This window comes from Antechinus flavipes, chromosome 1, assembly GCF_016432865.1.
Source record: "Antechinus flavipes isolate AdamAnt ecotype Samford, QLD, Australia chromosome 1, AdamAnt_v2, whole genome shotgun sequence".
NCBI lineage: Eukaryota > Metazoa > Chordata > Mammalia > Dasyuromorphia > Dasyuridae > Antechinus > Antechinus flavipes.
This window is the reverse complement of record NC_067398.1, coordinates 16,896,418-16,924,324: the sequence shown is the minus strand read 5'-3', so window position 1 is coordinate 16,924,324 and position 27,907 is coordinate 16,896,418. Positions and strand designations below refer to the sequence as shown.

The 27,907-nt window shown below is 35.6% G+C and overlaps 1 protein-coding gene across 11 annotated transcripts in view; it reads right to left on the bottom strand.

The window, feature by feature from the left end:
• Nucleotides 1-27,907, bottom strand: part of SLMAP (sarcolemma associated protein) — a 125,927-nt gene that overhangs the window by 69,650 nt on the left and 28,370 nt on the right. The gene's annotated exons all lie outside the window — the stretch shown is intronic.

Below are 27,907 nucleotides of genomic sequence, written 5' to 3'. Positions count from 1 at the left end.
AATGAGCTTAAAATTTATTTTAAAAATACTTGTGAAAGTTTACATTAGATAAAACTATAGACTTTACTTCTAAGCCACTATTTCAAAGGGTTTCTATCCTGAGAATCTGTCTCCAAGAATTTTCCCCATCTCACCTCAAGGACCACATTTCATCCTGATTCTATGATGGCTCTACCAGGGTGTCCTATTGGCACCTCAAACTCAACATGTCTACAATCAAACTCATTTTCTTCCAAAATCTAACCATCTACCTGGTGATACTATTTGTGTTCATGGTACTATTTTTCTCAGAACTGACTTTGATTCATTCTTTCCCTTTACTCCTGTCCTCATATAATTGGTTGCTGTCTTGAAGTTTCTATCCCTAATATCTTTCCCATCTTCCTCCCCTCCTCTTCCCCACTTCTGTTTTCCTTATCCTTTAGTCCCTCATCACTTCTTGCCTATTGTCCTTTCACTCCTTGGGCTTCTTGAGTACAGTTTCTTTTCTCTAGAATCTGTTTTCTACACTGTTTCATTTCTTTGATCATGTCATCCATAATTCTTCCCCTGATCCTCTTTTGCCTATTAAAACATTACATCACATTCAAGGACTCCACAATTTGGCCCCATCTATGTCTTTGTTCATGCCTTTCCTGCTTTCTATATGTCCCCACCTCAGGTTTGCCTGTCAAATTCTTTTTTTCTCCTCAATTGTATTTTATTTTTCCAAATATTACGTAAAGAGTTTTCAACATTCATTTTTGTAAAGCTTTCACACATAAACTTTTTAAAAAGTGGTAAACCAGGAGCAGCTAGGTGGCGCAGTAGATAGAGCACCAGCTCTGAAAATTTTAGGGTTAAAAATTTGTAGAAGGAAAAGATCTTCAAGACCACTGAACCTAACTATTCTACAAAAGAATATAAATGAGTTTAATTTGAGTTATTAAAGTCCAGTGATTTAGAAGTTAGATACAAATATTTCATTTTTCCATCCCATTCTTGGCTAACTTTTGTTAGTGCATTTAAACTGGTTTAGGCTAAGAGGTAACATTAATATTAATAACAGGTAATATTAATATTAATTGGTAACTTATTATCAATATAAAAAATTCTGTTACTTAAGTTTCTGTTAAGGCAATGTCTTTAATAGTGTATGTAATTATAACAAGTGCAGAAATACAACACTTCTCCAATTTGCTCCTAAAAACTATATCCAAGAGAGGGATTCTCAGGCTCCCCACTCTTGGCAGAGACTTAATGGACTACATGACAAGTATGGCAGGGTTGGAATTACCCTGTTAAATTTAGCCTGTACTTTAAAGATCCTAAGCTATGGCAGAGTTGGAACTACCCTGTTAAATTTAGCCTGTACTTTAAAGATTCTAAGCTATCTATAAAAGAGTCATGATCTTATATACAAAACTTTTTTCCTAATCTTCTTTGTATGTGATAAGTTTAAGCCTGTCAAGGTTATAATAATAAAAAAGAAAAAACATTTAAAACAGAGAAAAGGTTTCCCAGAGGCAGTATTGCAGAACCGATGAAGGAATATCAAAGCCAAGCTCAAACCCTACTTCTGACATACTCTTCAGAACCCTGGTCAAATTGCTTCACCTTTCAAGGTCCACACAACTTTCTAAGACTTTCAGCTGCAAAGGACATAGACATACCACTCCTTTTCTGAACATAATGCCAAAGTGCTTTCCAAAATGGGTGGACCAGTTGAAAATTAAGACAAGTGTATAGTGAAGTGTTCCTATCTTTCAATAACCTCTCCCACACTTTAGTCAGCTATTTTTCTTTACTTTTCTAAGGATTGGGCAAAAGACAAAACAGTTCTTCCTCTCAAAATGTCATGACTCTGATGGGAGAGACAACATAATAAAAAATTCCTGATGCAACAAGGGATAGAGTAGATCACAATAGATCATTTTCAATTACATGGAATTGGAAAGCTTTTGCACAAACTTAGTGAACCAACTAGGATAAGAAAAGAAGCAATTGTTGGGGGAAAAAAGTCTTTTGTATGAGATGTCTTGTAAATCTGATATACAACAAATATTAATGGTTTATTGACTTACTTTGGGAACAAATATAAATCATTCATACAAAAAATTTTTTAAAAGTCATTTCCTAGTGTGTAATTGATCCAAAGATGTGAACAGTTCCCAAAAGAATAACTCCAAGCTATTAGTAACCATATGAACGTGTTCTAGATCATTAAGAACAACCAACTGTGTTTTTTCTTCTTCTGATTCAATCATAATCTAGTCCATTCTACTGATTTACTTTTTTTTAAAAGTATTTTAAAAGTATGCTTTGTAGTATATTTTGAGGTAAGCATATTACTATCCCCCTCTACTCTTTTAAAAACCATTTCCCTTGAGATTTTTGGCCTTTGTTCCTCCAAATTAAATTTGTTCTTATTTTTGTCTCTCCCATGGAGAAAGTAAAAAAAAAAAAAAATCAATATACAGGAAAGTACTAAGAGTATTTTTTTTTTCCAGAGTTGAAAAGAATCGAGACAAAAGTAGATGCTCAACAAGTGGAGAATAGGTAGACAAACTGTAATACATGAAATGAATGATGCTATAAAATAATTAATATAAAGAATTCAAAAGAATTTTACACTTGGGAAATTGATCACTTTGTTAGTATAAAGAGGGAGAAAATATAGTTCATCTTAGGGTTGACTTTGGTCCCATTTCTTTCTAGAAAAATGTTACTTGCTGAGAGAAGAAAGGGACCCTCCTCCACCCAAATATTAGCCCAAATAACCAAGGCTTCCTCCAATATGACTGACAACAGATTGGAGGGATGGAGGAAGAGGGAAAGCAATACAGAAATTATTGCATTACTTCTTGACAAAAACATATAATTCCTGAATATTTTTGCTAAGCAATAAGTAATGGTGAAGTTATAACTTCATCTGTTGATTTTGAATATTTTTGGATTAAGATTTCATTTTAATTAAGATTTACATAGCAACAAGTTATACAATTATCAATTCTGATGGATGTGGCTCTTTTCAACAATGAGATGATTCAGGCCAGTTCCAATGATCTTGTGCTTATGACAGCCTTCTACACCCAGAAAGAGTACTATGGGAACCGAGGGTAGATTACAACATAGCATTTCACTCTTTTTGTTGCGGTTTGCTTGAATTTTATTTTCTTTCTCATTTTTTTAATCTGATTTTTCTTGTGCAGCAAGATAATTGTATAAATTTGTACGTTTAAATATGTATACATATTGTGGATTTACATATATTGGACTACCTGACATCTAGGGAAGGATGTGGGGGAAAGAGGGGAAAATTGGAACGTAGGGTTTTGCAAGGGCTAATGTTGAAGAATTCTCCATGCATATGTATTGAAAAATAAAAAGCTTTAATAAAAAAAAATTTTGTATGCCTATTTTGAATTTAATATATATTTTTATATGTTTAACATATATTGGATTACATATCACCTAGGGGAAGGCATGGCTAAAAGGGGAGGAAAAACTAGAACACAAGGTTTTTCAAGGGTCAATGTTGAAAAAAAATTACTCTTGCATATGTTTTGAAAATATAAACTTCAAGAAAAAAAGAATTTATTAGCCATTACACTGACTCAATAACTACAATAATACTAGTATTAACTAATAATAGAATTACAAATTTTAATTTTTTTGAAATTGTGGTTTGGAAATTTGTATTTTTGTTCTGTATCTCATACCACACAAACATATAAAAGTCGGTGCATCCAAGTTAAATATATGAGAATAACATTAATACTTTGAAGAAAAAAAAAAGAATTATTAGACTACTTAAAACTATGATGAAAAAGAGCCCAGACAACATCTTTCAAGAAATCATCAAGGAAAAAACTGCCTTGATGACCTCTAGTGAGTAAACTAGTCACTAAAAAAAGAATCCACTGATCACTTCCAGAAAAAGATCCCATAATGAAAATTCCAAGGAATATTGTAGCTAAATTCCAGAATTATCAGATCAAGAAGAAAATACTGCAAGCAGCCAGAAACAATTTAAATATTAAGAAATTCAAATCGTTAAAGGATCAGAGGGCCAAGAATATTCCAGATATTCCAGAAGGCAACTAACCAGCAAAATTAAGAATTAACTTTTGGAGGAAAAGATGGACATTCAATGAAATAGAGAATTTTCAATCATTTCTGATAAGATCAGAGCTGAATAAAAAATCTGATCTCCATATACAAGATTCAAAAGCATTATAAAAAGGAAAATGGAAGGGGGGAAAAAAACATGTCTTTTTAAAGGTTTTAAAATGTTTCATTCCTAAATGGAAAGAAGTTACATGTAAGTCTTGAAAATTCTATCTTTGTCAGGACAGTATAAAAGAATAGACTCAGAGGGTATAATTATAAGTAGACTTTAATGTGAAATTAGGGGTGGAGGCAACAGCCAAAATAATACAATGATCAATTCTGATGGACATGGCTCTTATCAACATTGAGGTGATTCAGGCCAGTTCCAAAGATCTTGTGATGAAGAGAGGCATCTGCACCCAGAGAGAGACAGTGGGGACTGAGTGTGGATCACAACATAGCATTTTTACTCTTTTGTTATTGTTTGCTTGCATTTTGTTTTCTTTCTCATTTTTTTTTCCTTTTAGATCTGATTTTTCTTGTGTAGCATATTTGTAGGAATATGTATAGAGGAACTGCACATGTTTAATATATATTGGTTCGCTGCCAACTGGGAGAAGGAAAGAAAAAAAATTATAACAGAGTTTTGTAAGGATAAATGTCGAAAATGCTCCACGTATATATTTGAAAATAAAAAGCTATAATTAAAACAAACAACAACAAAAATTGGGGTAGAAAAGGGATTGGAAAAGCATGGGGACAGAAAGGAATATACCTTTTTCTCAGCAGTATATGGCACCTACACAAAAACTGACCATGTTATTAGGGCATTTAAAAACTTCACAATCAAATGCAAAAAGGCAAAAATAACAAATACATCCTTTCAGATCATGATGAAATAAAAATTACATGTAATAAAGGGCCTTGGAAACAGACCAAAAGTAATTGGAAAGTAAAATAATCTAATCTTAAAGAACTAATGGATCAAACACAAATCATAGAAACAATCAATAATTTCATCCAAAAGAATGACAATAAGATAACATACCAAAACATACGGGATGCAGCCAAAGCTGCCTTCTTAGGGGAAATTAGGGGAATATATATATATGAATACAGTAGAGAAAATTGTTTTAAAAGTCACTTCAAAAGTCCACTGGTTGTTGGGGAATCAGGACAGGCCACATCCTGAGCTGTTATAAAACAAATTCGGGATTCTAGGAGAAATTAGTAAAGATAGAATACATTTCAGATCTAGATCCATTTTTAGAAAAATGAGATGAAAAATTAGGAGGGAGAGAAACACAGTACAATGTTGTGTGTAGATTAAAGTCAGAAAGATTTAAATCCTAGCTCTTTCACTTAGTACTAAGACAACATTATTTGGGGTCATAAACAATCCCCAAATATAAAAAGATCAAGGCAAACCTCTCTCCAGAACTACAGTCCTGCATCACCCTATAATCTGTTGAACATCCCCACCTGCATGTCCCATAAGTATAATGAAAATGCAATTCAAAAATTTTACCCTCCACTCCAACTTCCTCATTTTTCTCAAGGGCACCACAAAGCTTACAATCACAACTCACAAACAAAAATCATCCTTGCCACATTCCTTTTCATTATCCCTCATATCAAATCAGATGTTAGATCTTATTTATCCTATCTTCATGTTACCTCCAACAGAGTTTTGTTCCTCAAGGCTGTTGGTAGACTATTTCAATAACCTTCAGATTCATCTGTCTGCTTCCATTCTCTTTCCTCTTCAATCAACCCTTTACATAACTGCTAAACTAATATTCCCAAAATATAGCTGTCACCATGTTATTCCTTTACTCACAAATCTTCAATAATTTGCTGTTTCCTGTAGAATAAAATACAAAATTCCAAATCTGCTGTTTAAAGCCTTTCACAATCAGATTCCAACATTATGATGAAAATAAGATTTAAGATTTGCTATAATTTTGCCAGCATGTGGCTTTAATCTCTGATTCCCTATAGTTTCTGGCAGTAAAAAAATCTCCAAATTGGAGGCTTTTCATATTCTAAGTGAAGAATAAAAGTAAATTTAATTTGTTCTTCCATAGAAAAGAAAAAAAGGGAAAATGTTAGCTACAGATTTACATATACATATATATATAAAGTTCTTTTTGTCCCCAGATCTATTACACTTTTTTGTCTTTTTTTTTTTTTTACCCACACATTTTGGTTTCATTATATAGTTGAATTAATTCTATCTTTGGGGGTGAATTTGGCTTTAAGCCTACCCTAAACAAGATTTAAGGAATGTGACTTTATCCAGAATTATTGCTCAATGCACAATGACTTCAACTAATGCACTGGCATTTAACAATGCAAGAAGCAAACTAATTCATCTCCCCCATAATAAATAGGTTTTGTTTTTTTAAAAATGCATTTTTACTACAGAGGGACAATTTTAAGAGAGAAAAGAAGCTCAGAACAGATCTCTGCAAAATTCCCAGGTTTGGAAAATAAGACACAGATGATCTAGTAAAGTAAAATGAAAAGAAATGGTTAAAGAGGTGGAAAGAAAACCAGAGGAAAACAACAGCATGGAAGGTGAGGAAAAAACAGTGACCCAAAGGAGGGGGTTAACAGGGTCAAAAAAATCAAGGCAGATGAATTGAGACAAAGTCTTCAATTTGGAAATTTAAGAAATTAATTACATATCCTTTGACCATATTATCAATTAGGGTATGCCTCATACTTCTACAGATTTGACAAAGTTCTTTACATATTTTAGATATGAGACTTTTATCTGAAAAACTGTCTATAAACTCCACCCCCTCCACCTACCACCTTTCCTTCTAATCTTGGCTATTTTTGTTTTTCAAAGAAGAAATCAAAACAATTATAGCCATATGAAATAATGCCCTAAATCATTATTGATAGGGAAATAAAAATTAAAACAACCTTGAGGTATTATTTTTGCCTAACAGACTGATTAAAATGGTTGAAAGAGCAAACAACAAATGTTGGAAGGGACATGGAAAAATTGATAGGTTAATTTATTGTTGTCAGAATAGTGAACTGATCCAACCATTTTGGAGAACAAACTGGAATTATGCCCAAAAGGTTATTAAGCGACCCATATCCTGTGACCCAGCAATACTACTTCCAGATCTATTTCCAAAGATGATTTTAAAAAAGGGAAAAGAACCTACGTTCTAAAATGTTTTATATCAGTTCTCTTTGTGGTGGCAAAGAAGTGGAAATTGCCCATCAACTTGGAAATGGCTGAATAAGTCGTGGTATATAATTGTAATGAAATACTAATGTGCTACAAGAAATGATGAGCACGATCTTAGAAAAACTTGCACAAAAAAGACTTACATGAAATAACAGAGTGAAATGAACAGAAACAAGAGAACACTGTATACAGTAATATCAATATTGTTTTAAGAACAGCTTTGATTAAGTCATTTTGACTATTATAAATAACCAAATTACTATAAAAGACTTATAAAGAAAAATACTATCTGCATCCAGAGAAAGACCTGATTAAGTAGAAGTATGTATAGAATAATTTTCCATATGTGTGTATGTCTATAAGCACCTCTACAGCAGGATGAGAGGATAGGGAAAGAAGGGAAAAAATGTACATGAGAATTTTGTATATTTGAAAAGAATAATAAGTTGTTCATGGTAGATTTGCAGTTTTGTACAATCATCTTTTATTGTACTATATGATGGAAATGCTTGGTTTATTTCATTATATGTATTTTATTTTATAAATATGTATTAATGTAATTTAAAAAAATTTTTAAGGTATGAATGATAACCCTGGGAAAATTAGTATCAGTACTAAGGAGGTAAGAAGAGGTGGGGAAGCTGCACTTGGTGCAAGCCACAATACAAAGGGCAACAAAGTGAAGTGAGGAAATAGAAGCAGTGAATGTTGACAGATTTTTTTTATCCTACAAAAGTTTTACTGGTAAAGGGTGGAAACAAGGTTCTTGAATAGATGACAATACAAAAAAGGCAGAAAAATGTACAATGCTTGACAGCAGAAGAGCTATTCCTGGCTTCATACAATATTAACTCAATGACAAAGGGAATCCTTAATAGCCATTAAAGACATAATGGTCTGCCACCACCTGAGAAGGTGGCTGTAAAGAACCTTTCTTGGAAGAAAGGTAAAGAATAGGGGCAAAGCTTTCCATACAGTATCAGATGAAGTCATTCCATTTTTCTGTTATAGTGGAAGCTTTTTGTTTGTTTGTTTGTTTGTTTTTTGGGGGAGTGGTTTTTTTTTTGAAGGGAACTGGATCAATAAGGGAAGAGAAGACCTAGAAAAAACTGATATAAAAACAGAAGGCATTAGAACACCTATTAAAAATAAAATGAAGGGACTGAATTAAATGAACTAAACTTTCTAACTCAAAATACAATTCATATCTGTGAGTCTTTAAAAAATGTTTTATATTTATTCAAAACCTCCCTGTGTTTCATTATACTATTATTATACTATTATACTCCAGGGCTAGGTAAGATATGGGATTAAACATCCTGGCCTTATTGATGTGAGATCCACACAGTGACTTCACAGGCCACTTCTGGGTCTGAGATGGTTTGGGAAGCTGAGGGCCACGGGGATGGCCTGAAGTAAGGAAAACCTGAGTTCTGGTTCTACGTTTGATACTTACTGGGAGACTTGAAAAGACTTTTCACTTTTCTGACCTTCTTAAATATGATTAAAAAAAAATTCTCATTTTTTCTTCATCTATTCTTTCCCTATCCAGACCAAAGAAAACCATACTCAACACATTATTTTGTTCTAATTTCCCAGGTATCTTCTCTTTTCTGAATGCAAATATAGTCAGATTTCTAGTCTTTAAAAAAAAAAAAAAAAAAAAGCCTTCTCTCAATCCTAAAATTCCATCTCTCTTTTCAAAAGAGTAACTAACTTTGCCTCCTCAAGATGAAGGCAACACTTAATGTAGGATACCTGGCAAAACCATTCCATAAATGTGACTTCAATTACTTCTCAACTACATTATTCCTCGAACACCTCCTATTATTTAAGATACCAGACATGCATTTTGGGACATGATCCACACAGGAATTTGTTTTGCTTGGCTGCACTTTTGTACCAGTGTTTGGTTTTTCTTTGTCTTTTGGTTGGGATGGAGAGAAAAGGTGAGAAGAAATTGAAAGGCTTGGTGTTAAGTGAAAAAATGTAACTACTTTTTGGAGTTTTCTCTAATTTATTACACACAATGCTTCTGGGAAAAGGTTTGAATGGGTACTGCTCTTCTTCCAAGCTACCTCTTCACAATTCTGTGGAGCAGAACCTTTGGCCACACTCCCCCACCTGGGCCTCCAGGAAGAGCTATCTCCTACTGCCACACCAAATCCTGAATCAAGGTCTAGTTCAAAGTTCAATTCCCCAAAAATGTAAGATCCAGTTCCTAGAGTGAGTCCTTAAACCTGTCCCTACTCTGTTATGGCTACTCTTCCACACTGCCCAAAGGCACAATTGCCATCTCCATCTGATCTCATTTTGCTCCTGCCTCTTGGGCCATCTAGTTCAATGCCCTCCTCTGTTCTCCATGCCATCTTCCACACAGCTTCCAATCTGTTATTCCAATGAAAAAAAGGCTTAAAGACACATTAGTGAATAACAATTCCAGAGGAATGAAGAGAAAGAAGGGGATGCCCGAGAGGTGACACACATACTTGGACATGTTTTTTATAAGGGATTGGGGGGAGAGGGGAGAATTCTTGATAGCTAAGAAAAAATTAAATCTAATTTAAAAAGGACAAATTAACAATGCTGAAGCCTAGGTTACATGCAAGGATTCATGTCCCTGTAAACTTCACTGTTCAGCTGCCTCTACAGCTTATCTTTTAAAATATATACACATTTATTTAATATTTTATCTTTCTCCAATTATATGTAAAAACAATTAACATTTTTTTCTAAAAATGTTGAATTTCTATGTTTAGAAGAATTGCCCATGTTTAACCTATATTGTATTGCTTCCTGTCTTGGGGAGCAGAGAGAAAGGGAGAGTAGAGGAAGAAAATTTTGGAACACAAGGTTTTGCAAAGGTGAAGGCTGAAAACTATCTTTCCATATATTTGGAAAAATAAAATAAAATAAAAAATACTGAATTCCTAATTCTGTCCCTCCTTTCCCTTACTGAGCAAGCAATTTGATATGTTATACATCCATGTACAATCATGCAAAACATATTTTCAATGCAGTAAAAGAAAATACAGATTAAAAGAAAAAGAAAGAAAAATTTTTTAAAAGTCTGCTTTGATCCACATTCAGACTCCATCAGTTTTTCTCTGGAGATGAATAGCAATTTTCATAAATCTTTTAGAACTGTCTTGGATTACTGTGTTTCCAAGAGTAGCTATGTCTCATAGTTGATCATCTGTTACTGTGTATAATGTTCTGGTTCTGATCATTTCACTTGGCACTAATTCATGTAAGTTTTTCCAGGTTTTTCTGAAATCAGCTTTTCTCTCAATAGAATTCAATTATAATATAATAGTATTCCATCATACTCATATACCACAACTTATTCAGGCATTCCCCAACTGATGACTATTCTCTTAATTTCCAATTCTTTGTCACTATCCAAAAATTTAAAAAGGGAGGAAAGGAGGAGCCTCTGTAAAGATTTTTGTACATATAAGTCCTTTTTCTTTCTTTCTTTTTTTCCCCCTCTCTCTGGGCTATATATATAGCCTTAGTAGTGATATCACAAGGTCAAAGAGAATTGTATGGCTTTAGAGCCCTTAGAGCAAAGTTCCAAATTGCTCTCCAGAATGACTGAATTGGTTCATAACATCACCAAAAGAGCATTATGTCTCAATTTTCCCATATGCTCTCCAACATTTGTTATTTTCCTTTTTTATCACATAAGCTAGTTTGATAAGTATGCAGTGGTAACCCAGAGCTGTTTGAATCTGTACTTCTCTAATCAATATTGATTTGGAACATTTTTTCATATGACTATAAATAATTTTGACTTCTTTGTTTGAAAAATGCCTGTTTATGTCCTTTGACCATTTATCAACTGGGGAATTGCTCTTATTTTTATGAATTTGACTCAGTTATTTTATATTTGAAAAATGAGGCCTCTATTAGGGAAATTTGCTTTTTATTCTTGAGTCTTGTATTTTTAAAGTCAGATAATCTATTCAGCTGTGATCTTTCATCAGGAATGCCAGAAAGTACTCTATTTCATTGAAGATCTTTTTTTCTCCTGAAAGATTATATTCAGTTTTGATGGAAAGTATATCTTATTGTAATCCTTTGCCATTCAAAATATCATTCCAAGCCATCTTATCCTTAACAGAGAAGCTGCTAAATTTTGTGTTATCCTGACTGGCTCAACAATATCTGAATTATTTCTTTCTGGATGCTTACAATTCATTCATTCATTCATTTGGTTGTTTGCTGCTTTATTTCTGCTAGAAGTTTTGGCTGAATTTGTGCCCAAGCTATGTCTTCCTTTGAAATTTTAGATTTAGAGACATCTAGGTGGCACAGTGCATAGAGCACCAGCTCTGAAGTCAGGAGTTTAAATATGATCTCAGACACTTAATACTTCCTGGATGTGTGATCCTGGGCAAGTCACTTAACCCCAACTGCTTTAGCAAAACAAAACAAAACAAAACACACCTGTAGATTTTTTAAGAGTTATTCTCTATTTCTAGATTTGTATCTTAAATCCCTTTTATTTATTTTTCAGTTCCAAATTCTGTCTTTCTCCACTCCCCTTAACAACGTGAAAATGAGAAGATAAGCAAAACAAAATCCATTCTCTCTGTGTGTGTACATAAAATATGTATGTATACACATAAAATCATGGAAGGAAAATTTTCCCATTAGACATATAAAGGGAGAGAGAAGGGGGGAGAGAAATAAAATGTAACTTCAGTTTGCACTCTGAGTTCCATCAGCTTTCTCCTTGGAGGTGTACACCATGTTTAACCGTGAGTTCTTTGGAACTGTGGTGGATCATTGTATTGATTAGGGTTGTTAAGTATCTTTACATCACTGCTGTTTGATTGTAACTGTACTTCTCATTCTGCTCACTTTGCATGAGTTCTTATGTGTCTTCTCTGAAATCATCCTCTTCAGCATTTCTTAAAGCACCTAAGTGTATAGTCACTTTTATATACCATCTATGCTCTAGTATTGCCTCATGCCCAGAATGTCCTCCTCCTTCCTCACTTTCACTTCTTGGTTTCTTCGAATCCTGCTTTATATAAGAGATCTTTCCCAGCCATCTCCAATGCTAGTACTTTTCCTGAAGATTTCCTTCCATTACATGACATAAAATAGTCATAGTTCAATGGAAAAATGGCTCCAAAAAACAAGCAAAACGCAGAATTGGTTTCATTGCATGTGCCCAAAGATAACAAAAAACAATCTCTCTTCCTTGGCAGCACTCAAGATCTTAAGAATAAGTGTGCATATGCGCGCACACATGCACACACACATACACACATATAAAAAATAAATAAAAATAGCCCATGTAGAGTTAGAAAAATTCTACAAAGAATCGGATGAGATCCTCTTTGTATTTTGATACCTGGTGACTTCCACAAAGGTAAGCCTTAGAAGGAGAGCAATAAAGTGCAAAATATATTTCAGAATTAAGAACTAAAGGACTCCTCAGGCAGGACAGGAAATAAGAGTAGATCAGATGGCCCCAAAGGCCCCTCCATAGTCAGAAAAGGCTGTGAAATAAATGACTTGACAAAATTTGAATGTGAGAACCCTATCTTCCAGGAGACTAACAGTATTTAAGCAAACAGCTAAGACAGAATTCTAGCCTGGTACACTCTCCTCTCTGAAGAAAGCAGTCAACTTCCAGCCTTAATCTCTTGCTTCTCCCTCCTGAGGAATTAAAATTTCTCTTGAAAAAGGGTGGGTGGGAAAAGAGGCTAAAGATGTCTATTCTGCTTCAACTTTGAGCCATACAACAATACCCCCAAACTACCAATTGGGAACCACACTGCCTTCTGCTTGTCTACTCTTCCTTTATTGTGTTTCTGTTACTAGAATCACCTGAGACTGCTATGTCATACTGCTGATTTATACCAAGTTTTCAGGTCACTAAGCTTCTCGGATCTTTTTCTATATTTTAACTTTTGCTTGGGTGGTTGACCTTCTTCCCCTCGCTCCTCCCCTCCCCCCCCCAAAAAAAAAAAAAAAACACAACAGCTCAGTAGATGTTGGAAAAGCAAACACTAATTCAAATATCATTTTTATTTTATTTTATTCTTTATTATACAGAACTTTCACTGAAATGTGCTGTGCTCAAGCTTATCACAGCTAAGACTGAATTAGTCTTTTTTTTTAATAAGAAAAATGAGTCAAGCAACATAATCGTGAACTATTTAAACAAATATTTTACAAATTTCTAAAATTGACAAGAGAAGTAACATTAACTAAACTTCCATAAAAATTTAACCAATGGACATTAAATATCACGGGAATTAAAAGAGCCTAAAAATGCCTCAATCACCCTTTTACATAGATGGCTTTCAAAGGCCACAAATGAAAATATAAACTTATTTGTAAAATCTTACTAAGAAGGCTTCTTATAAAACAATGACAAACAGTAAAGGATAAAAAAAATTTGAAGACAACTTAGAAACTATCAAGCTGATTAAGTTTACCCTAAGGACCTTTTAAAAATGAAAATAGAGGGAAGGAAAAAAAAAAAAAGGGAAAAAAAAAAAAAAACCCTGCAAAAACAATAGTAGCATTTTTTTTTTTCAATCAAGTACCCCAGTCCCAGAGGGATTATAGAAAAGTTAGAAATAACACCAGAAAGAACAAAGCTGGGAAATGTCCCTGGATTAAACAAAAATACAATCCAAAAAAATACATTTGGAAAAGGAGGTGAGTCAAGTCATGGACCAAGAATGATTCCAGATGGATGGGCTGGAAACTGCCTTCCTGGTACCCACAAAATGCTAAAAGACTGAAGGGAAGGCCTCCAATGCCCTTACTGCATAGTTTAAAATTTATGCAGGGGCATGGGCAGGAGATTCAAAGAATGAACTGTGGACAAATTGCTATCTGCTTATACCAATGGAAACATTCACCATATTGATAAGCTAGATCACCCAAGGGCTTCCAACAAACAAGATCAATCAGAAAACCCTCCCATACTTTCTCATCCATCCAATTTCTGTCTATATTTTATCATTTCCCCATGGAAAAATTACCCAAGTCACAAAATGTAGCTGAGTCTTCAAAGCAGGCAATCTCTGCTGAATTTTTGTTGCTATAAATGATCCTTCTTGCTGATCCACTGTGAATTCTGTCTCCTGCTCTAGTCATTGTTCCAAACCTTTTCTTTTTCAACAAGTTACAGTCATTACAGCAGATGTCACAGCCTTCTACCTCACTGACAAGACTCAAGCCCTCCGGCTATCCTAAGTCCATACTTTCTATCTTTTTAGCATCATGATTCATTCCTACCTCCTTCCCTCAGACCACAAAGGTCTTAAACTGCAGAACTTAATTCAGAGACTTCCATCCTTTTACAGCTTTCTGATTCCTCCACTGACACCCACCTATTGATATTCATCTTGACTTTTAGTTCTTAGATCACTCTTTGTGCTATCACTTAAAGGAATGAAAAAAGCATATATTAAGTAGAGCTTATACGTTAGGCATGATGCTAAGCTAATAATAAACAATAAATATGCCAGAGACTGGCGTTGTGGTCCCAGAAATAACAGAGATGGTGAGTGGACCAACTGATATGTCTTTTTCCAAGAATGGAAGTGATGGTTTGAGTACTGCTCCCAGAGTTTTGAATGGAAAGGAAAAAGGGAATAAGGAAACACAGGGGCCCCATGAAGGGATCTAAAGTGTTCCTGCTGAAGTCAAAGTAGAGGAGAGACACGTGACAGATGCTCAGAACGTGGCTAGTGAGCTATGTACTGGATCTGGGTAGGGTTAAACAGAGAGAGCTCTAACCAAAGAGGGAAACCGGATTCAAGGGGTGAACCAGAGGGCCACTTATTCTAGGAGGGCCAAGAATGTTATAGCCAAGATACTGGCAATCATTCTTATTGAAACTGTGTATATATAATAGCATATTTGCATCTGAACGTATACAAATAGATATTTGTTAGTTTTTAAAATACATGTAATTGTATGCCTAAAGTTTTTTAAGCTCTGAGAATTTTTTTTTTAATCGTTTTTATATTAAGTTTTTTTATTAAAGCTTTTTATTTTCAAAACATATGCAAAGATAATTTTTCAACATTGATCCTGGTAAAACCTTGTGTTCCAAATTTCTCCCCCTTTCCTCCCACCTTCTCTCCTAGATGAGAAGTAATCCAATCAATTCTTATATACATATTTCTACAATTATCATGCTTCACAAGAAAAACCATATCAAAAAGGAAAAAAATGAGAAAAAACAATGCAAGCAAACAACATAAAGAGTGAAAATACTATGTTATGATCCACACTCAGTTCCCACAGGTCTCTCTGAGAATTCTTTCAAGGGCACTTGTGCTACTAAAGTAAAGTAAACCAGTAAAACTGAATACTGTGTGATTTTAAAGACTAATCCTGGGCTCTGGAAACAAGATGAGTAAATGCACCTCATTCCATTCACCAGAGAGAAAGAAAAGAAGGGTGTGCAAGGCTGCCTACCTCTGTGAGACAAAGCTGATGTTTTGTTTTACTGTTCTTTTTTTGTCACAAGAGGAAGCTCATTTGAATGGAGATGAAATGGGGCATATCCAGAAGAGAAAAAGTTACAGGGAAAGAGAAGACAGGGGAGAGGAAGAAAGAACTACTGCTATGTAAAATATAATATACAAGAGTTTAATTTATTATTATTTTTAAGGCTCTTTTCCCATTAGCTACTTCAACAATAAACAACTGATAGACATATAAATAGATCAATCTAACAGCTGAACATATAGATCTTAAAATAGTGCTCCATGAATATCATTATAAATAACAATTATCTATAGATATCTATATCCATATAAATATCTACAGAGGCCACAGAAGAAAAAAAAAAAACAGAACAAACCTTTGTTTGCATTCAGTTTTGAAAAACCAAAAGAAATTTTCTAATAAAGGACAATAATTCTCATTAAAAAGTTATGAAATTCCAAAGAACAAAAACAAAAAAAAATATTAATCATCATTAAATACAAAAGGACAAAAAAACAAATTTTATCAGTCCAACAAGGAGATGAGACACTGCAGAGTTGGGCACTGTGCAGGTGCTCTGGCGCATTCTCTCTCTCTCTTTCTCTCTGAAAAACAGAGCAACTAATATACTCTAGGTTTCCTTAAATTTCATACTTCAAAAGGCAGAAACACAAAGTAGAATTCTATCATGGACATGACTCTTACTGGGGGTTAAACAGAATCTGCTAGGAAAGTCCTTGAGTAGAAACAACTTTAAAATGTGTTACAGAGAAGGAAAAGAAACCTAAGAAATGGTCTGCTAAAACACTTTAGATTTAGAAAGACCAAATTTCAGAGTTCAGGAAAAGGACAGATAGGTTTTCATGGAATAAAACTCTGCAAAGGAACAGAAAGTTCAAGAATTGTCCATGATCAGGGAGCCTGAGACGCACTGAGCTCTTAAACTTAGGAGTTCTGTGCTGCAGTGAATATCTAAATTTAAAGGGTAGGACCACTAAGACCAGCATCATTCGGGTAGGAGGGGCAGTGCTACCAGATTGCCAGTCTACAACATGGTGTCAGGAAGAAACTAGCCCAGGTCAAAAACAGAGCAGGTCAAAGCTTCCATTGGAATGGAGTCCTGAGTAACACCTCTTCCAAAACAGAAATATTTGTCTCCAATAATAATAATAATAATAAATCTTGGAACACATACATAAAAACAATTTAGCAGAGAGAGGGTGTAGTCTACAGAGATCAAGGGAATACCCAGAGCCCTTAACCACCAACTCTGTGGTTTGTTTATTTTTTAATTAAATACATGCATAAGGCAGGTAACAGAGTAAATAAAAATGTAAATTCATTCCAAAAAAACAGCCAGGAGCAAGAGGCTCAGAATGACCTGGAACTCATAAATGAAAGCAGGGGACCACAAAAAAGGCTTTTTTGTCTGTTTATCTTTTTAATAGTTTACATTGGGAATAAGAGCTTTGGAAGTGATTTTCCAAAGGCCTAGCCAGCTAACTCAGTGGATGGAACCCAGGAGCTGGTATCAGCAAATCTGGAGTTCAAAGCTGGCCTCTGACATTTATCAGCTGTGTGACCTAGGACAAGTCACTTAACTGTAAAATGAGGATAATTAATACTGGCACCTATTTTCCAGGGTTGTTAATAAGAAAAAAATAAGACAATATTTGTGTAAAATGTTTTGTGAATCTTGTATTATTGCTCACTTCTCATTTTACAAATGAAAAAAATAGAGGCCTACATAGCCCACAGGTAAGCAGTTCAGCTCAGGATAGAAACATAACCCACCTACCCATCCACAAACCACCACAAAGCTCCCCAGAAAAAAAAAGGTGAAGCGCTCACTTTGGTTTTTACTCAGCCCTTTGGCCTGAGGGAAAGAGGAAATAAAGAGGATGGGGAAAAGGAGAGATGGGAAGGAAAGAATAAAAATGGACAGTAAAGAGAAACTAAGACCAAAGGGGAACAAAAGAACCTAAATGCCTGTGCCAAGTTCAAATCCACAGACCTAGAGAAACTAGACCCATGAGGTACCTAAACAACTACTGAGCTACTGTCAGCGAATACTGAAGGATGAGGTGGGGGATAAAAATTAAAAAACAAATGTTATGAACCAGAACTGGAAACAAGGTGATAACTCAATGGAATTGATAGAAACAATGCAGAAGTTAACACCTTTAAGAGTTCACACATTAGCTCACACATTAGGGGGATTTCAGAGTTCAGTATGAGATATCCAAATTCACACTTCCTATAATCCCACTTTCAGAGGAGGAGTCAACCTTTAAGTTTACACTCTATAAGAGCATAAAAACAGCTGAGCTCAGTCAGGAGAGCTCAGTTGAAAAGATTGAGAGGGGAGCGTCAGTTGGAGACTGAGAAGCCACTAGTCGGAGTTGAGCTAAAGGCAGAAGCTGGAAGAGCTATAAGACAAGCTGCAAGAGCTCTGGAACCAAGGAGGGAAATAGGCCTCTAAAAAAGCTACCTGAGCCCAAGGAAAGAGACAAGACTTGGAAGGAGAAAATAAACGTTTGGATTTTAACAGCTGGCTGCATTTGGGGTGATTATTACTCGGAATTGAAACTAAGGCTGCCTCCAGAAAACCTTCCCAAGAAACCTGCTCCCAGAGAGAACCATCATATATTATAACAAAGAAGAGAACACCACAAACAAAACCAAAAACAAGCACTAGGAAAAGGCAAATATCCCAACTTTCATAAAAAACAAACAGTGGAATCTGAATGCTAAATTTAACTCCCTGGAATTAATAATAATTGGGCTTGACATTTTATTTCTGGGAAAATTACAGACTATATAAAAGGGATGGTCATTAAACTTTTAGAAAAGATCATGATCACAAGCCAGACAATTTGATTTCACGCAGGCTAGCCTCACTTCCTGATGTAGACATACCAGAAATTTCAGCAACAGTTTGATGAAATTTCTTAAGGATAAAAAAGAAGTCCTTGTTTAAGTACAAAAGATTAACTTCACCAGTGCAAGATGCCCACAGTGTGGCTACCTTGCAGTTGGTCCAAAACAAACCTGAGCATTTTCCTGAAATGCGGGAGGACACTCAAAATGACTAATGTGATCTTGGTCCACACTAAGAAAGGAAGCAGTGCGACTCAGATTCAAGAACAATGTGGCTAAAGGGATCTAAGCAGGCCAGATGACCTTCCTCATTCCAGATTTCTATGAACGGAGTTGAAGGTGACCATACCTGCTCTGACCTCCTCCTTACTAAAAACAGCCCAAGAATCAAATTCACAAGGCTTTTCAATCCCGAGATTTAGCCTGTCCAGTCCTGGCAACCATTAATAATTGAGAACAAGTAAGTGTTCATTTTTTTCTCAATTATCTGGGATTCCCAGTTCCTTGGTGAACAGTTTTGGTCTATGCTTCCTAGTGATGGGAATTCTGGACCAATCATTTTCCTTGTCAGAAAAAAATAGGAGCAAATTCCCTTGAACCACAAAACTATAAAGAAGCTATCTCCCTTTTATTTCTCTCAACATCTGTTGGCTTCTCACTGTGCCCCTGCACCCCACACAGCATCTTAAGCTTTCTTTACCTGTCCACTGTTCCCCTAGCAAGCTTTAAAAAAATTTTTTTTATTAAAGTGTTTTATTTTTAAGACCCTTGCAAAACCTTGTGTTCCAAATTTTTCTATCTTCCTCTACTCCCTCTCCTAGATGGCAAGTAATCCAATATATGTTAAATACGTGCAAATCTTCTATATATATTTCTACAATTATTGTTTAGTTTCTTAAAAAAACTCTTTCTGGCATCTCAAGCAGGCAGAACCAGCTTCAGTGTATTAGCCGCTTCTCCCAAAGCCCAGTTCACTCTTCTCCAAAGCGCCTCAGTGGATCTTCCTAATTCCATGTGTTCTGGCTACTAGACTGTCTTGCTTGGCTCAAACCACTTACTTCTACCACTATGTTTCTCTTTACCGCCTTTTCCTCCCACAGAAGATATAGTCAAGATACTGGAGGTCATTTTATGCATTAATATTCACTTACTGAAAGGTAGATTATTACACAGCATTCTTCTGTTAATTCTATATGGTATGGTCTTTGAAATAAAATTAAAAATTGTTCAAAAGGTAATGGAGAAATTACCCTGGCATGGATTCTGTCAATATAAAGTTATTATAAAATAAAATAAAATATTAAAAAAAAAAAAAAAGGTAATGGAGAAGCAAGTGATAGGCATTAGCAAGTTAATAGCACAGACCCTGCTCACAAGGAGATTCCCTCTAACTGTGGAAACAATAAGCAAATAAGCATAAACAAGCTATGTTCAAATTAACTAGGAAATAAGTAGCAGAAAGAAGACTGGAGAAAGGCTTCCTTTTTGTTGTAATTGTTCAGTCATGATTCCACGGACCACAACATATAAGGCCCTTCTGTCCTCCACTATTTCTTGAAGCATGTCCAAGTTCATGCTCATTGCTTCCATAACACTATTTCCAAATCATTGTGTCATTCCCTTCTCCTTGTGCCTTGAATCTTTTCCAATATCAGACCAATATCAGGGTCTTTTCCAAAAGGGTCTCATGTCCTCATTACATGACCAAAGTATTTGAACTCTCAAAAGTCTTCTCTAGCACCATAATTTGCAAGCATTAATTCTGTGCTACTCAGCTTTCCCTATAATTCAACTCTCACAGTCACACATTGTTACTGGAAAAACTACAGCTTTGACCTTTGTCGGCAAGGTGATGTCTCTGCTGTTTAGTATCTGTCTGGATTTGCCTTTTCCTTCCAAGGAGCAAAAGTCTTTACACTTCATGACTGTGGACACCATCTGCACTGATCTTTGGGCCCAAGAAGAGAAAACCTGATACTGCTTCCATTTCTTCTCTATTTGCCAGAAGTGATGAGACTAGTTGTCCAGATCTTAGGTTTTTAGATGTTAGGCTTCAAGTCAGCTTTTACACTGTCCTTTTTTACCCTCATCAAAAGTATTCTTAAATCTTCTTTACTTTTTGTCATCAGAATGGCATTATTGTCTGCATATCTGAAACTGTTGATACTTCTCCTGGCAACCTTAATTCCAGCTTTTGATTCATACAGCCTGACATTTCACATAAGTTACTATGCATATAAGCCAAATAACAAAGATGACAATATGCAGCCCTGTCTTTTTCCAATCTTTTTGGGGGGATTAAGTGACTTGTCCAAGGTCACACAGTTAAGTGTCAGACCAGATTTGAACTTAGGTCCTCCTGACTTCAGGTCTAGTGCTCTATCCCATACACCACCTAGCTGCCCCTCTTTTTCCAATCTTAAACCAACAGTTATTCCATGTTCTGTTCCAACTATTGTCTCTTGTTCCAAATAGATTCCTCAAGTGACCAGTAAGATTATCTGGTATTCCCTCCTCTCTAAGAATTGACTTTAGTGTCATCAATGACGCAGAAACAGATATTTTAATCCAGTTTATAGAAGATGGGATTTTGGCTAAAATTAGAAGCCAAGAAACAGAGATGAGGAAAAAGAACATTCTAGGTGTAGAGGATGAGCAGGCTGCAAATGAGGAATTAAACAGAAAGATATAAAAGATATCACTATAGAAATAAAGGACAGGAAAAAATAATGATGTGGTCATAGTGAAAGCAAGGAAAAAAGTTCCCACTTTAAATCACAGATGCAGTAGAATACTGAAGTTCTGAAACAATTTTATTTAGTTTCTCTGGTTTTTAATGGGAACATTTAATTTTAACCTAAGTCCTCAGGGAACATCAATATAATCAAATCTAATTTGCAACTATTTACATGTAAATAATTTATAACTACTGCCTAAAATGATACAATTTGTCAATCCCTTCCTCAAAGATAGTTCCTCTGTTCATTCATTTCCATACACTTTTCCTTTTACATGATAGTGGTTTGCTTGTATTATTAAATAATGTACTTTCCCAGATTTCTTTCTATTCCTCGTATTTCTGAATCTTTATTCAATTAGAGTATTTTTCTCAAGTCTTTTAAAACAGGAGGTGATTGAATTGTTTCCTATCCCAGCCCAGAGAGATCTCTAAATAATTCTGCCTTTTCTTTCTCACCTGAAACAATTGTTTGGCTGGAATTTCATACCTTAAAGCATCACATCCCTTTTGAGTCCAAACACTAGGAAGATTTTCAGGCTACATCATTCAAATCTATCCATTTCCGGAAATTTTTGAAATCCGATTTCTTAAAGCCTAAAGTACATATGACCTGCAGTTATTTAATTAATCAACAAGCATTTACTAAAGATCTACCAAGTACCAAATGTTCTGCTAGGTGATGAGGACTTAAGTACCAAAAAAATCTCTGATAAGGAGCTTGCAACTTAATGAGAAAATAGATTTGCATAAACATAAAGGTCATAAAAATAAAATGGCTAAGATAGATGGGGAGAGAAAGTACTACCAGTTGGGAAAGAATCAAGAAAGCCTTCAAGCAGAAAGAAGTATTGGGACTATCTATGTCTTAAATGAAAATAAGCTCAAAATGTTTTCAGTAATCACTAGTTTAAAAAGTCCAATCAGCAAAACTGATTAGGTAATCAAAAAAAAAAAAAAAAAGTAAGATCCCAATTACTAAAGGAAGAACCCACTATTTCACCAAAAAATGCTGAGAAAACTGGACAGCTATCTGGTAGAAATTATTAAAAAAAAGATTTCATGCCATCCACCAAGAGCCAACTGGCCTAGATAATAAAGGTCACATCATAAGCAAATTAGAAGAGCAAGAAAGAAATTATCACGCAGATCATAAAAGATTAAGTGGACAATTTTTAACAATCAGAAAAAAATTTTGCACAAACAAAATAAATGCTCCTAAGAACAGAAAGGAAAAAGTTAACTGAAGAAGGAGAAAATTTGTTCTCTGATGAAAGTATTATTTCCAGGACAGCTAGATGGTGCAGTAGACAGAGCATCAGCCCTGAAGTCAGGAGGACCTGAGTTCAAATCTGCTCCCAGGTGCTTCAACACTTCCTAGTTGTATGACCCTGGGCAAGTCACTTAACCCCAATCACCTCAGCAAAAATAAATAAATAAATAAGAGTATTCTTTCCAAGATATCTAAGAAAACTGATTCAAATTTATAACCATTTACCAACAGAAAATGGCCTGAGGATATAAATAGGTAGTCTCAAAAAAAAAAAAAAAAAAGAAATAAAATCAAATGATCTGTATTACTAATTAAAGAAATGCAAATTAAAACAATTCTGAAACACCTCAAACTTTTCAGACTGACAAAGATGACAAAAATGGAAAATGATAAATGTCCATGTATTAATGGAATTAGTCCAGCTATTCTGGACCTAATCTGAGAAAATTTGAAACAAGACCCTTCCAAAAATAAACAAATTTTCCATAACCTTTGACCCAGTTACACCACTAGTAGGGAGGGAGGGAGGGAGGGAGGGAGGAAGGAAGGAAGGAAGGAAGGAAGGAAGGAAGGAAGGAAGGAAGGAAGGAAGGAAGGAAGGAAGAAAGGAAGGAAGGAAGAAAGGAAGGAAGGAAGGAAGGAAGGAAGGAAGGAAGGAAGAAGGAAGGAAGGAAGGAAGGAAGGAAGGAAGGAAGGAAGGAAGGAAAAAAGAAAGAAACAATTATCTTTAGTAGTTTTTTCAAGGTGGCCAAAAATTGGAAACTAAAGGGATGTCCTCCTATGGAGAAAAGGGGGGAGGAGAGATAGACAGATTATGAAATATAAATGTAATAGGATATCATTGGACCATAAGAAATTATGAAATGAACAATTTTAAAGGCAAACAGGAAGACCTTTATAAAATCATTCAGAAGAAATGAGAAAAAGTAGGAGAATAATTTATACAATGATAATGTTACAATGAAAAGTAAGACTTTAAAACTTTGATTAACAACACAATGACAGTCCAAAAGAAAGAGTATGAAACATGCCGTTCATTTTCTGACACAGAGAATGATGAATTTAAAATACAGAGACATACATTTTTGGACATGTCTAATGTGGCAATCTGTTTTACTAGAATTTGTTTTATTTTTAATTTCTCAGGATGGTAATAACAGGAAGAGAACTATTTTGTTGTTTAAAAAAGAAAAAATAGTTCCATTAAGCTAAAACGAGTGAGGAGAAATTCCTTAGAAACGTGCTCCAGACATGGGAAGTGCTGGTACAACCAAAATAAAAGTCATCATTTATTTCTCCAAAGTTGGGAAATGTAGAGTCACATATGAGGACTGGGAGCTTTAGTGGGGAAGCTTTGGTTGTATCGGGGAACAACAGGAAGGAAAATAAAGTCCATTTAGGCTGAAAGGAGAGGCTAAAGAGAGGAGTTTATATTTTGTTGGAGAGGCTACAGAAAGCCAATGGAATTTACTGGCAAGAGAAGCCATATAATCGGTATTCTTTAGCAGCATGCAAGCATGCAAAATGGACAGGAGTGGAGACTTGAGGAAGTTGTAATAATCTAGGCAAGTGTTGTTGAGATCCTAAAATGATGAATGACAGATGAGGGTCTGAATGCAGAGAAGGGGAGGGGATTTGATGTGTTGAGACAGAAATGAAATTATTTAAGCAAATGAAGGAATATGTGAGATTAGCACAGTGAGAAGTCAAGGCTAATTCTGAGTTATAAGTCTGAGAGGCTGAAAGGATGGAGATGCCATTGGCAGAAATTAGGAAATCTGCAGGGGGGAACGAGGTGAATGTGGCACTGGAGAAGAAGTCAGTTTCGGATGGGTGACATTTGTGGTGATTGGAGGATATTCTGCAAAAAATGTATCAATGGCAACTGGGGGTGCAGGACTAAAGCCTGAGGCAGAGAGAACAGCATTGAAATGATAAATCGATAATGGCTACTGATGTTCCCAAGAGAGAATGTGCAGAGGAAGCACAGAAGGCCTAGGCCAGAATTCTGAGTAACACCCAATTCTTAACATGATGGGGTCACTTCCTCTCCAGTTGCCAATGACTTTTACTCTAAGAATCATCTTCTTGGAGATCAGAATAAAAATGCTATTAGAGTTAAGGATATAAAAATAAAACTCTAGGGCACAAGCTTGATGGAGCTAAAATTAACATAGAGAACTACACGGGGAAATCCCTCCAATATAGGCTATGCTGTTTCGAAGACATTATTCAACCAAACTGAAAATATTTTTGAGGTGCCTTACTACATGCAGAAAACCATAGCACATTCTAGGGCTACAAAGACCAAAATAAAATTTTGCCTCACTCTATATATGTAGGGGAAGAAAATTAGTACAAAGTAATTTCAAGAGGAAGGAGTAGGATCACCAAAATGAAGCAAATGATTGGCTGAAAGAAGGAAGAGTAAGGTCAAGGAAGTCTCCTAAGTGGTAAATCTTGGAGAATAGTGGAGAAAAGAAAGATTAGGCAGAGGCTGGTAGGTTGGAAGTATTTAAAAGTCTAGTTTTAGTTTGGTGGCACATTCAACAAAAGCATTTGATATGAGATATAAAAATCAAAAAATGATCAGGAGACCTAGGAATGGCTAAAAAGAGGCTCCTGATATGGAGAATCACTTTCACTTAGATTAATCGACACTTCTTGAGTACAGTCCTCCATATTCAAAAAGAGCACAAAAGACAGTTCCTGTACTAAAGGAGTTCCCAATCCAACGTGAGGAGACAACATACAAATATATACAAAGCAAGTTATATACAGGATAAATATAAGCATGTTTATACATAAATATAAAGGGTAGATAAGAATTTATGGAATAATACGAATTGATATAGGCTGGAAAAGGCTTCCTGTAGAAGATGGGATTTTAGTCAAGACTTAAATGAAGCTAGGGAGGTCAGCAGTCGGAGCAAAGGAGGGAGAACATTCCAGGCCTAGGGGATAGCTAAAAAGAATGATAAGAAACAGTGACTTATTTGATTAGCAGTCAGAAATTTGATGAAAGAGGGTAAGGGAGAGAAGAATACAGGTAAAAGAGAAGACACAAGAAAAGAGATCAGCTGAGAAAAGGCCATTGCATCAAGGAGTTAGCAGACTGCCAATAACCTTCAAACAAACAAACAAAAAAGTTTTAGCAAATGGTGTAACAAAAGTCATAAGAAACAAAAAATGAGTTGGGGGTGAGGGGGACAGAAGAAACAAGTGTAAATGCCCTTTCCTCTGTATAGTGAAAGTGATGAGCTCTTCTAAGAGTTTACAACCCTCCACTTTTGCCCCTCTCTGCTCCTTCATCCCAAGCACACATAATGGGATGGCCTTCCTCTTCACCAAGCCTCAAGCCATCTCTTTCCATCCAGTCTTCTTCAAAGATGACTCCTTCTGTCAACTCCACTCTATCATGTATTTTTAGTCTCTGCTGCTCTTCTGGTTTTGTCCTTGCTGTCTACAAACATGTCCAAGCACCTTCTAGACAAACCCTTCTGGGATTGTTCCATCTCAAAACTCTTTTGCAAAAGCCTTTTACAATCGAAGGCTCTATTTTCTCTCCTCTCTAAGCCCTCACAAAACAGCTTCCAACTTCATTATCACACTGATCTACTCCCTCCAAAGTTACCAATGACCTCTTATAATTGCCAAAAACCAATTTTCTCAATCTTCACTCAGTTTAACCTTCTTGCAACCTCTGACCCTGTGGACCCTCATCCTCTCCTTCCTTGATACTCTCCTCTCTCTTAGTTCTCCTCCTGCCTAACTAAACATTCCCTCTCAACAACTCTATTGGATCCTCAGCCACCTTCTAACACATAGGATTTAAACTTATGCTTTGCCCTATTTCCTTGTTTCTTTCCATATTTCACAAAATTACTATCTCAAAGAAATCTACTGCAAAGAAAAAAATTTTTTTGCTCAATAATGAAGCATAATGACATAGAAGCTCATCCTTCTAAATCTTTCTACCATTTACTTTAACAATTTGCCAAATCCAAAGTGACTTAAGATTTAGATGATTATATTGTTACAGTTGAGAATAACTCCTAAATCCCTAAGATCCCACCCGTATAATAAGACTTATTAGTCAAGGAAGAAAAATCCCAAAGGAAATGGCTCAGCAAATCATTCACTTTCAGAGTTAGCCAACCAATATATACCTGGAACTGCACTAGAAAGAGCTCTGGATTTAAGTCAAACGACCTGAATCCCAATCTGTTTTCCCATCTATTTATTTCTGGGAGAATCCCTAAACTTCACAGGCCCTGGTTCTTTGGCCTACCAGATCTCTAATCCCCATCACCTCAATATGGCACAATGGAGAAGATGCAGGAACGACCTGAATTCAAATTCAGTCTTGACCACAGTTATGTCTGCTGAGTCTCCTAACTTTAAAAGGCTGAACAGCACCTACCATACAGGGCTCTGGTGAGCATCAAAGCATTTGTCAAATGTTTTACATAGTCCAAGGGCAGCGGCCTTGACATGTCCTAGCTGGGTGACTCTGGGTGAGTCATTTCACCCCTTCTTCATCCATGTAAGAAACTGGAGAAAGAAATGTCAAACCACAGCATATCTTTAACAAAAAACCCCAAAATGTTGTCAAAGGAAAGGGCTGAAATGACTGAATAACAAAGAGCACAGTTCCAGGCCCAAGGTAGGTGCTACAGAAATATTTATTCCCTTCTGTTCCACCTTCTAAATCTATGACTATCATCCATTGCAAGAATTTTACCCTGAAATACAGTCTTTAAAAAAGTCCAATGAGTACAAAAAAATTTCACAACTGAAGTAGTTCATAAATGTAATAAATGCAGCATGACTGAATAAATTATGACTTACTCATATGATGGTGAATTACACACCATATTATAAACGAGAAATGAGCATCCTCCCTTTCTAGTGAAGATGCTGGCATGAAAAGAAAAATTCAGCTCTTCCACATACATACACATTCTAACATTTAAAAATGAATAATGATCAAGACACTGAATGAGAAGCAGCACGGAGCACTTTCAGTCAGCACAGGACAACACAAAAAGAGGGCCAGGAGGAAAAGAGGTGCCAGAAGAGCCAGTCCAAGCTCAAGGGAGCAGGCCAGAAGGCAGAGGACAAGGAGCAAGGGGAGTTGTGGGGGAAGAGGAGGCCGAGAACAGGGCTCCAGAAAACTGGGCTCAGGAATAAAACAGATCCTAGGGAATCATAGCCAAAAATAGGGGAAGGGTTAGAG